Source organism: Lissotriton helveticus, chromosome 9 (assembly GCF_964261635.1).
Source record: "Lissotriton helveticus chromosome 9, aLisHel1.1, whole genome shotgun sequence".
Classification (NCBI taxonomy): domain Eukaryota; kingdom Metazoa; phylum Chordata; class Amphibia; order Caudata; family Salamandridae; genus Lissotriton; species Lissotriton helveticus.
The window spans coordinates 208,389,743-208,402,387 of record NC_136070.1 but is presented as its reverse complement, the minus strand read 5'-3'; the positions used below and the strand labels follow the sequence as shown (position 1 = coordinate 208,402,387).

The following is a 12,645-nucleotide window of genomic DNA, read 5'->3' as shown; positions in this document are numbered from 1 at the left end:
TCTTGGTGCCATGGGAAGTATGGAAATTCCTTTCTTTCCATAACCTCCCGAAGTTGTGGGCCACCCCAAAGGCATACTGGCTGTCTGTGTAGATATTCACCGTTATACCCTTGCTTAACTCACTGGCTCTAGTGAGGGCCACTAGTTCTGCGGCCTGGGCAGAACACTGCAGGATTTGAGCTGTTTCGACTACCTTTTCTAATGTTGTGAGTGCATAGGCAGCTGAAGTGTTACCATCTGGCCTCCTGAGACATGATCCGTCTACATATAGTGTACCTTCTGGGTCCTCTAACAGGTTATTTTGTAAGTCAACCCGTCCCTTTGTCTCGTCCTCTGTCCTTAAAATGCAGTCATGTGGGTCTGAGCGGGCATCTGGAGTGTCAAGTGGAAGTAATGTGGCGGGGTTTAGGGCAGTGCATCTTTTGATGTTAATGTGGCTGGCAAAGAGTGTTAGTTCATACCCTGTAAGTTGTGCGCTAGTGAGGTACTGTGTCTTGGTGTTGTTAAGGAGGGAGTCTACAGAATGGGGGACCATCAGGGTCAGAGGGGAGTTCATGAAGATTCCCGCACTCTGACGGACCATGAGGGCGGATGCAGCTGTCGCCCGTATGCATCCTGGGAGAGCCCTCGCAACAGGATCTAAGGTGGCTGAAAAATAGGCACATGGCGGTTGGTGACCTCCAAACATCTGGGTCAAGACTGCGCATGCACAGCCATCTGTGTCATGTACAAAGAGAAAAAATTGTTTGCCATAGTCAGGGGTACCGAGGACTGGAGCAGTACACAGGGCCTTCTTCAAATCTTCGAAGGCAGGCGCATGCTCTGTAGTCAATGGAAAAGAACTGTCTGATACTTCCTTGGTGGTGAGGGCAAGAAGGGGTTTGACCATGGCCGAAAAACTTGAAATCCACTGTCTGCAGTATGAGGTTAGGCCTATGAAAGCTCGTACCTGCTTTTGTGTTCGTGGGGCCGTCATAGCATTGATAATGGCTACACGATCAGCGGTGAGCTGCCTTCCCTCCTTCGATAGGAGATGACCTAAATAGGTCACCTTCTCTTGACAAAACTGAAACTTTTTTAAAGAGACTTTGTGGTTGTGGAGGGCAAGGTGGCGTAACAGACAGAGAGTATCTTCTTTACATGTTGGGCAGAATTTGCAGCAATGAGGAGATCATCTACATACTACAATAGTGTTGTATTCTCAGGAAGTTCCAAGGAGTCTAGTTTTTTTTTAGGGCTTGGCTGTAGATGCTAGGGCTCTCAGTAAATCCTTGGGGGGCGCGGCAGAATCTGAAACTCCGCCCACCAAGGGAGAAACCAAAAAATTGTCTGCTGTCAGGATGTATGGGTATACTGAAGAAGGCATTCTTCAGGTCAATGACAGAGAAGTGTGTGGCGTCAGAGGGAACCATCGTCAAGAGGGCAGTGATGTCGGGGAAAACAGGATATTGGGATATTGTTATTTTGTTAAGGGCTCTTAGGTCAATCACAAATCTGTATATTTTAGGGGAGAGAGCATCTCCATTAGTCTTTTTAAGAACATGATTAATGGGACTGTTACAGATATTGCCACGTGTCTCCTCCACTACGCCTTTGTCCATCAATTTGGATATTATTGTCAACAGGGCCATTTCTCCTTCCGCGGGCAGTCGATACTGCCGAAGGCGGGGGAGAAGTGCGCCTGGCTGGATGCGTACCACATGAGGGGGAATGTTGAGACACCCTACATCAGTGTCTGATGATGCCCAGAGGGAGGAAGGTAAAGACTGCAACTCAGGTGGGAGAGGACCTGACAGATACATGTAGGAAGCTGCAGTTGGGGAGATTGTTAGGGATACACCTTGGGGACTACATGATATCGTCGCATACAGGGCTTTTAGTAAATCCAAACCCAGCAAGTTCTCACTGCAACCTGTAGTAAGGACCAAGGGAGCGTCAACATGTGCAGGGCCAATGTCGAGAGGGAGGGGTTCAGAGACAGGACTGGTCACGGGCTTCCCTGCAAAACCCACGGAGACATTCATATTGCCAGAAAGGGGTGCCTCCGGGACTGACAGACGTGCAATAGAAGATCTGGTGGCCACAGTTTCCAAAAGAAAATTCTTATCCTTTCCCACAACTGACATTTTAACATACGGGCCCCTTTGATCCACTGGAATTTGCACTCTGGTAATACCCCTTTCCTGGCAGTCCTATGCTTGGTAGGATCCTGTTTCATCAATTTCATCATAATGATCATCATTATAATAAGTGCATGTTGCTTCGTTCCCATCAAACCTGTTGGTCGGGCGTTGCCGGATGGGGGCGTCATCCCTGGGCCTATGTTCTTTATCCTGTGGGTGGGACGGGCCATGATCCCGAGTCGGCCTCGCTTCCCTGGGAGCGTGAGGCCGAGTCCTCCCTGTTCTTATGTTTTCTGCTAATATAGGAGACTCATCTATCCAATGGCCGTACCCCTTACAATAAGCACACTGATCGGTTTGGAGGGCTCGCGTACCTTGAGGACTGGAGGGGGTGGACTTGCGAGCCCTTGGAGGGGGTTGGGATTGCTGTCTAATATTTCCGCGGGAATCGGGACCTCGGGGAGGATAAGCTTGTTGTAAAAGTGCCTTAGTCTTAAGATCCCTAACCTTCTTACTTTCCTTATCTTTATCTTCGTTCTCCTTATGTAAATGTAAATGTATTTCGATTTATATAGCGCACAAATCACCCAGGGGTCTCAAGGCGCTTGCTTAGGGAACCCGTCCTGGTATTCCCCTGTGAGATACCCCGGCAGGGTATTCACAAGGTGAAAGCCAGGCATCCCGCCGCGAGGGGCCGTAGTGGAGATTAAGCAAGCTATTGCCCAGAGTCGCAGAGTGTGACCCCGTGAGTCGAGTAGGCACCGGAGCGAGAATTGTTGAGTCCGTGGAATTTTTGAGCCCGAGACCCGCCGAGGCGGGGAATCGAACCCTGGTCCACGGCTGATCTCAGCTTCCGGGTCTGCCGCCTCTAACCACTGAGCCACGCTTCTCATGATATTTAGCCATAGCCAAGATAGCGGTCATAGTTTGGGCAGACCATGTACTCTCAACCTTCTTAAGCCTGGCAGATATCTCGGGAAGTAAGTTGCTGACAAATTTGTCGACAAACACTGGGCCAGAACCTGGAGACCGGGGGTCCAGACCACTATGTCCCTTCTATTCAGTCTCAAAACGGGTAAAGAAGTCAGCCACATTTTCATCTTTTTCCTGTCTACATGTGTTAATTTTATCCCAGTTAATGACAGTTTCCGGTAAAAGTGTTTTCATAAACGTCATTATTTTACCTGGCAAAGTCAGGATGACAGCTTCTAGTTTAGCCCCTCCTATCCTTGCTTCTTCCATAGCCTCTAGGTCGGCCCATTTTCCTCCCAATGCCATTTCATGATCGGTATGCCGAATCTTATCCCAAATTTCAGTGGGTACAACCGTACCAAAAAGTAAGTCTATATCCTCCAGAACAAGAGTACCTGCGGATATAATCTGGCCTAACTCTCTGTAAAAGGCAGCCGGATTCTTCCGGTGATCTGGTAACTGACCTTTTAATTGCATTACTTCTGACCTTTTCCAAGGGACATGAACCCAAAGCCTGCGCCAGTGTGCTTCGACAGCCCCTCGGCCATTATTTTGGGCATCGGTAAGTGCATTAACAAAGACAGGGGCTGCCTCTCTCATGGGCATAGCTGTTTCTAAAGGGGCATTTGAAAAGGTAGTCATGTCACGGTAAGCTACTAAAACAGATATAGCACTAAACATCCCCTCTCCCTGAACATCACCCCTTTTTACTTGTGACCTAAGGTCCATCAATCCGGTAGGTATCTGAACAGACACATTTTAAAATTTTTGCATTATCAAAACACACATATATTCAGCCCAGGTGGTTTGTTCCATAATTGTCCATTGTGAAAAGGTGGACCATATCTCTTTAAAGGAATAGATATTTTTTTTATTCATCCAACATTCACATTGTTGCCTCTGTAGGTCTTTCTCTTGAAGAGACGAAAAGCTGACTGCTGAGCGTAAGGAGGCTAATCGGGGGGAATTAAATAATTTACATAAGTCTTGTTTGACTGTAGACCACGGGGAAGCAGGCGAAGGACGGGTAGGGGTAAAGCCGCTAGGGTTGGACTGGTGGTGACTTGTTGTTATTCCCTCGGCGAGGATAGAGTTAATGGGTGTGGTCGAAGTCATTGGAACACTCGGGAGGGCTGGTGTGACAGGGGAAACGGTAGGAGGGGCAGTGGTGGCTGGACCGGGTGATGGTAGGGGGACATGCGGGGTGTGAGGCATCAGGGCAGGATACATTGGGGCATATGCAGGAGGGCTTTCTAGCATGGTATCAAGCAAAGAATCGCTTTCTTCTCCCCCCTCTACATGGACATTTACTTTTTCCTTACGGACTGGATAACATTTCTGTACCCGGGCCCCATGCTCCCTATCGGCTATTTCTACCGATTTGGTCATTCTATTTTGCAAATTTTCTCTGGCGTGGTCAGCCATAGACATTCGTTCTTGTTTTCTTTCTTGCGCCTTTTGTTTCCTAGTTCTCTGTTCTACCACTTTTCTCCAAAATCGAACAGACTCAAACATGGACGGGCGCGTTTTTCTTTTAATTAATTGTTCCTCTAAGTTTGCAAGGACTTGGGAATCAAAGGAGCCAAAAAATGGCCACTGTAACTCCGCGCTACTTTTCTTGGTGTATTTCACCCACAACGAGGAAAACATTATGGCAGCAGGGCCATATTTAATATACATAGCATGGCCAGGAGTTCCTTCTGGAGGAAGCGAGCAGGCCTCTTCCATCTGGGAGTCCTGGGTGCATATACAACACCATAATCTCTTGAATTTACTAATGGCCGGCATGCTTAAAAACAGATATCAGACGCCAGCGGGTTCCTAAAACTCACCTCGCTTGCTTGTCTTTTGCAAAGGACAATTATTCATACAGTTTTCATACAGAACAGACACAAGTGAGTTTTTAAAAACTTTACCTCGCTTGCTTGGCTTTGGCAAAAGTCAATAACAAATTGGCTTTTGCGAAAGTCAATAACAGACAGACTTGGTGGATGATCAGTCCACTCTTACCTTACGGGGGTAGTTCTCTTCTGCAGAAGTAGGGCTGTGTCTTGTTCAAGAAATTATTTGCTAAGGGACTCCAGCAAGAAGGCGGTCAAGTGGCCCAGACCGGGTGGGGAGGAACACCGGGTGAGTCGTCGGGTCTACCGGAATGTAACGAGAATCCTTGGGTAGGGCGCCTCCGTCAGAGTCTCTCCGTGCCCCTCCTCACATCCACCGGGCCTGACTTCCGTACTCGTGGAATCCCTATTCGGGCACCATTTGCAGAACCGGAATAACCCACTTACAGGGTCTCGGCAGCGGGGGAACCGCTCAAATCGCTCATACCCTTCACACGTAGTAAAAGGAGACACAGGAGCCTTCGTCTGCAGGAGGAACCCAGATTTATTTCAATAGCCCGGGCTATGGGACAGAGTCCAAAGCCAGTCAAAGACACGACAGAGGAGGCTGCTACTTAAATCAGTAGCTAACAAGCCTTTTATACATTTCATACTCCAGCCTTTTGGCTGCAAGACTATTGTTTAATCATAGCAGGGTTTATTATTGACTAGCCGGATCCAGGTGGTGTTTGCAACTAGTGACCTGATCAAGGCAAAGCACACAGTCAAATGTTGGTTCTGCTTTGATCGGGGCTTGGTTTCCGCAGGTCTCTTTGCCCAGTCGCCTTGATCAAAAGCCCCGGCTTTACGAGCCATTCTCCGATGTCCTGGATGAGAATGCGGCAATCAGACCATTGTCGAGACAACCCGACCATGGTGTCAGGGATGTTTGTCAGGCTGGGAGCAGGAGCAGGAAGAATGGTTCATTTACTCGGTGTGAGGGCCATGTTGCCCTTTGACGGGCTGCAGAGAATGGGGGTTGGGTGGGCGACGGTCTCTGGGCAGAAATGCAGGCCTGCAAAAATGAGTTTTTATCGTGGTGCTGGGATTTCTTTCGTAATTTCAAGGGGGTACAACCAAGTGGGTCCTGTGGAAGTTTTTGCCACGAGATGGCAAGTCAAAAATCAGTGGAGTCCAGTAAAAAGGGATTGTCATTAAAAACACATTTCCTCAAGTCTAAGAAGCACAACAGGAAAGTGTTGGGTAAAGCAGAAAGCATTGATGTTAGCAGTCTGTTTTGTAGTTTGCTGATTACGACGTGCGTCACACGCAAGGAGTGAGTGCGGTTAAGTATTCAGACACTCAATAGCGGAACTTCGAAAGAACAAGTGCACGGATTACATTGGTTTCGAAGCTGAGCAAGACGCGTGGAAGTTAGAGAAGGAGGTATGGAGGTCTGGTCTTATACGTGTGTTTCCGACATTGTAGGTGATACTATTAGCAAATCAGTGGGTTATACATGGCACGCTATTCATTTTACAGAATCAACGCGACGGGTGGTTTTAGTTTGGAGATGCTTGGATTTTACGTAGCTGGGAGCAGCGAGCACATGAGGAGATCAGGTATTCTGATGTTTTTTAGAAATACTAGGCAGCTGTACGTAACCAAGAAGTCATTATAGTTTACTTATCAATTTATTTGTTTATTATTCGTTAGGTTTTGTGTTGTCGGGTCATACGATAGGTCAGTGCAGCATGGTTTTTTACCCAGGGGTTTAAGGTACATTGAGTGTAGAATATCACATTTGGCTTTATGGGTTGCACACTAGAATGTTAGAACACACATGAGACTGAGTTGCACTGTTGGATTCACTGCTGGGTGAGCACGTTAACAACATACACCGCAATTGTGGTGAGCAGGGGTCTACCCCTATCCCTAGATTGTAATTAGGATTCAATTGTGACAAAAAAAAATACTATTTGTTTGTAGTATTCCCCTGATGAAGGTTAATAACCGAAATGTATTGGGAATCATGAGGATGTGTATGGCATGATTTCAACGATTTGAAAATTATAAGAATAATTCGAAAGAAATAAATACAAAGAAGATCAAAGAAGAGTTTTGATATCTTATTGTTGTTTTTGCCTATGAGCGATATTGTTTATGTTCACTATGTTTAAATATTGAGTTATGATATAAGCTTTACAAACCAAGATCCATAAAAATATTTCACCGTTTGGGACATGTGTAAAGTGCGTCTCTAAGAACAGTTTCTGTTTTCCTTGTTCATTTTAGTATCCGATAGGAGCTAGTCGGAACCAGGGACCATACCGTCATTAATTGATTACTTGATTACTGTTGAAGACTTTTTGTACAAATAGGATTTCAGGCTATAGTTTTTCTCGATTATTCTCTGGTATAGCCCCACTGATAACCAGCACCCACACATAATGGATTTCGATGAGATTTCGCATCTAAGAACTAATCAGGCTGACGTCAAGGGATGCACAACAGAAGAGGCAGAGAGCATTTATTCCTTGATTAAAGACACTAGGGATTTTCAGGCTAGACCTGGATCCACTTTACAGTTGATAAAACAGTTACAATATACACTACGTAAAGAGATCAACCAAAGGCTACATGACACAACATTAATTCAGTACCAGAAGGTTAAACGTATCCCGAGAGGTTTACGTATTTCATTGAGACCAATGTTTTTCAATTTTAATAAGCCATTTATGTTAAGATGGTTCGCCATACTCAACAAATGTTCATTAGATTTTATGCTCTTAATAATAGAGGAATTATCAAACATCCTTAAAGAACTTGAGACAGAGATTCATGAAATGAAATCATAATTATCAAAAGGGATGTCATCAGCTGAGTTAGATGAAATTTTAAAAGACATGAATGAAAAATTAGAAGAGCATGCAAAGGAAGTCCACGAGTGTAAGTTACGCAAATTTAAACAGAACACAATAGATTATAAATTAGACGAGGTTTACTCGTGGGCAGACGCCTATGCACAAAGACGGGTATTTAAAAAACCTGGTGCCTCCACATCTGAGGAAAGTATCGCTACAGAACAAGAAACTTTCCCCACACGTCCACTGATTGGGGCCGCACCTAGTACAAGTGCAGAGGGTGCATCAGACAGTGGTAACATTTCAAAGCAGGTTTTTTTAGAGTCAGGCCACACGTCAAATCATCCCCCAGACGATGTTACAGTAGCAAAACCAAACAAACAAGTAGGGGACAAGGGTCCAAAAAAGCAGGGTGGAACAAGAAGCACGAGGAATTAATCATGAAGATTTCTGATTTTGAGCTTAGCCGTGAGGATTGTGTAGCTTTAAACAAAGGAATGTCCTTTGTGCCAACCTATCGAACAAATGAATTACCACAAATGAGACCAAAGTGGCACTATTTAAAGTGACGAGGAAGCTTAGGTTAAGGTGTTTTTTTCACACCATGGCAAGACAGACAGAGACACAGGAGCCTAAGCAAAGGACTGAAAAAATATTTAAACCAAAGAGCACATTTTTGTCTTCGGTCACACATAAGTCATTGGACTGATTCGAAACACTCATTAAGAAAGATTTAGCACGTGCCAACAAAACATCTACTAGGAAGAGCAACTTAACTAGATCAGAGACAATCACATTGAATAAATTGGCATCAAATGACGCAATAAAAATTGTACTGGCAGACAAATATGGAGTCCTTGTGGTTCTAAATACCACTTACTACAACCGGAAGGTTGACCAGCATATACAGGACATAAACACATACATTTTGCTAGACACTGATCCAACCAATAAATATTTCAATCAGTACTATCACAAATTCTTGCTAAGGCCAAAGACTTGAGGTGGATTAATGATCAAACTTTGACATTTCTCACATTCCGCCCTATTGTGGCTGGGTGTTGGTCTTTGCACGAACCACTAGGGAAGTTTTTGGACCATTTTCTTCAACCATTGGTGCAGCAGTGGTCAACATATGTTCAGGATTCCACAGACTGTTTTAAAAAAAATTGAGAAAGTCGTGATTCCATTTGATGAAGACATATGGTTGTGCACTGTGGATATTTCTGCATTATACACTTCCATTCCCCATGACGAGGGGATTGAAGCGGTTGAATGGATGTTACTGAATCAAAATTACAATGAAAGTTTAAACATATTTTTGTTAGAACAAATAGAACAATATTATTGTGGTGGGGATGCTGACTGCATCCCCACCACAATACAAAATATCGGTAATGCGACCCCCACAGTGATGGTCACATCACAATTTGGATGGTGGGTAGGCAGCCTCGTCGGCAGCCATCTCAAATCCAATACAATGAAGGATTGTTATGACCGCCAAAGACTTGTGGGTATGCATTCACTGAAGCACCCACTAGGGTGTGACCAAATGGGCAAAATGTGAGGAAAAACAAAAATAGTGGTAAGCCAACTAAGAATGTTCATGAAAAACAATCCACATCAGAATCTAGGGAATTATATATATTCTTTGGTATTCGGACAAAATATTGAGTTGTAAATGTCTATGTACAATAATATCAGGTTTAAAATAGCGTGGCATGGAAATATCGATGTCAAGGTAAGTAATATCAATTTTTAAAATATAGAAAGTCATTAATATAGTTTGCTAAAAATATAGTTGTTTGAGATAATATATATATATATATTCACTGAAAAAACCATATTTTTCACACCAGTTATAGTTAGGTGGAAATTTTACTCGCATAAAACCATTGAAATTCCCACGTTATAGTTAGTTGGACTCACTATAACTTGCGCGTGCAATGCACTGCTGATGACGTCACATATTACATCACTCATGACATGGTCAGTGACATCACTCATGACATGACTGATGAAATCTCAAATGACATCACTGATGACAACATCCTTGTGACAAAGTGGCAGACCTCCTATCAGCATAAAATAACCTTTGACACACACATTAAAAAATAGAAACTAACATTTTTAAAAAAAGGAGAAACCAATACCAATTACAACAACTTATTAGGTAATTCCAACATCTACATACACATCCACTCATTCACCAACAGTTCTATATAGTCACTCATGCATGTACTTACTCATCATATGTACTCATACACCTATACATCCTGTTACACACTAATACTCATCCATATAGTTACTCACACACAAATTCACACATGCAAATAAACTATCAAAAAAACATTTACTTGATTATACTGCTATATACACACCACTACACATACTTCTACAGAAACGGAAACATATTTACACTCTTAAACAATCAATGATAAAAACACATACTCACTAACCCACCCATACACACAATCATCCACCCATACAGTCTTGCACACATGATGTCTTCAAAATACATACAAATAGTGAGTCTCTCATTCATGCATCCGTGCTCTAAGTAATATCCCCCACCGAACCATACAGACACTGATACTGATACTCAAAAAACAACTAATAACCAATATACACACTCATGTAGCTACTCACCAACCCATGCAGCCACTTATACACAAAGTGAGACACAGATACAGATATTTAAATATTTAAACATTACTCGCTAATATATGTATTCACTAAGATACATTTAATAAGTCAGTTAACCAATCAATTTTACACACAAAAAACATCCATTTAGACATTTATTTACCCATTTATTCTTCCATCAACCTTTAGATATACATATATAAAAAATATTTATTTTTCAGAAAGACACACATTCACTGGATGATGTCATCAGTGATGTCATTTGGGATGTCATGAGTGATGTCACTGACCATGTCATGAGTGATGTAATATGTGACGTCATCAGCAGTGCATTGCGGGCGCGAGAGTTATAGTTAGCTGAACTAACTATAACGGGGGAATTTCAATGCGTTTGTATGAGTGAAATGTCCAGCTAACTATACCATGTGTGAAACCTATGGTTTTCTCAGTGAATTTATATATATATTTTTTTTTTCACTGAAAAAAACATACGTTTCAGGAGACTTTATAGTTAGAAATTAGCATTTAAAAAAAGCTTTGAAATTCACTGAAAAAAAGCTTGGGTTTCAGAGACGTTATAGTTAGGAATTAGCATTTAAAAATCCTTGGAAATTAATAGAAAAAAACATAGGTTTAAGGGGTGTTATAGTTAGCTGGACATTTCACTCATACAAAACCATACAAATTCCTCCATTATAGTTAGTTCTGCTAACTATAACTCGCGCACCCGCAATGCACTGCTGATGATGTCACATCAGTCATGACATGGTCAGTGACATCACTGATGTCTCTGACACCTATGTTTTTTTCGGTGAATTTTAAAGGTTTTTTAAATGCTAATTTTTAAGTTTAATTGTAGTTATACCGATTTTCTTGTACGGATTTTCTACAGATTATTAACTGTTTATTTATAAATATTTTATTTATTAAATAACATTACATATTTTTCCAAAAATTGGCCAAAATAAAAAAAAATATATATATTTTAATATATTTATATTATTTGCACCCAAAGGTAAACATCACGTTTAGTGTGCGGATTCTAGCTGCCTTTTTGAAAAGTCGTGAAGGATCCACGTGCGGTGTGCAAAGGCTGCGTGTTTTTCAGTTCCATCATATACATTTAATATTACGTGATGTGCACAATTGCTATGCGACCAGTCTGTGACTCCTACTCCCACGCATTTGCGACACATGCACATTACGATACGCAACGCTTGCATGGTTGTGGGTCCCGCAAGACATCATATACGTGCTGGGGCGTGCTGGGTGCATGACTCCCGCAAAAAAAATGTATGTTCTAAAATGATATGTATGTGTCTTTAATATACATATTAGGCCAAGAGATTATCTAAGATATTCATAAAAATAATATATTTGTACTCATAATAAATGTGTATTCTTTTTAAATATATTTTCGCAAAGTCGCGTTGGGTCCGTGCTTCGTGAGCGCAGAGTGTGCGGATCCCATTTGACCTTAAAAAAAAAAGATTTCATTGATTCATAATATTTCCCACTGTAACTATTGAAAGACTTTATTCATTCTTGTTGGAGCATCTTTAGAGAGACATCTATTTACCTACAAGTACCCTTTTGGCTTGTTTTTTTTGTGTTTTTCAAAAAATATAAAAAAAAGGGAATCTGGACAGCATCAGCAGCAGGAGGAAGTATCTTCTGAAGATGAATTCTTGCAGGTGGCACCACCTCCACGGAGGCTGGAATTTGCTGTGTGGAAATTCTTCACTTTTCCACCTGTAGAGAAGAAAGTAAATGTGAGAAAGGTGACGTGCAAAATTTGTGACCGGGTCCTGTCAAGAGGCAGTGAAAAAAATACTCTTGTGGCACAGCTTCAATGTGCAAGCATCTCCAGACCACACATCCTCTCAATCTTGCTCGGGAGGAAATGAGGCGAGCTGCTTTGAACCCCTCATCTGCTGTGGCAAGTACGTCTGGAGTGTCCTCAGGAACACCTGCAATTGACATTAGGCCAGAATTCTCCTTTCTCGAGCAACACTGAGTGAAGTGTAGGAAACTTATATGCTTTGGTGAGCAGTTGGTGGATGCAGTTAGTGCTGCGCAATGCAACCATCGTTGTTATTTTTTTTTAATTTAGGAATGATAATTAATTCCATACGTTTATTCATTTTTTGAAAAAACACCCAAAAAAATACAAAACTGTTCAAAAAATAAAAACAATACAAAAGAAAAAAGAAGAAAAAA

General features: G+C 42.4%; 1 long non-coding RNA gene across 3 annotated transcripts in view; it reads left to right on the top strand.

The window, feature by feature from the left end:
- Positions 1-12,645, top strand: part of LOC144782690 (uncharacterized) — a 1,081,331-nt gene that overhangs the window by 753,424 nt on the left and 315,262 nt on the right. Inside the window, exon 5 of one of the 3 annotated variants that reach the window (XR_013601207.1) lies at positions 12,062-12,195. The exons of the other annotated variants lie outside the window; for them this stretch is intronic. This is a non-coding gene — a long non-coding RNA (uncharacterized LOC144782690). Of the gene's footprint in view, positions 1-12,061; positions 12,196-12,645 lie in introns of those variants that run through there. 3 annotated transcript variants of the gene reach the window in all.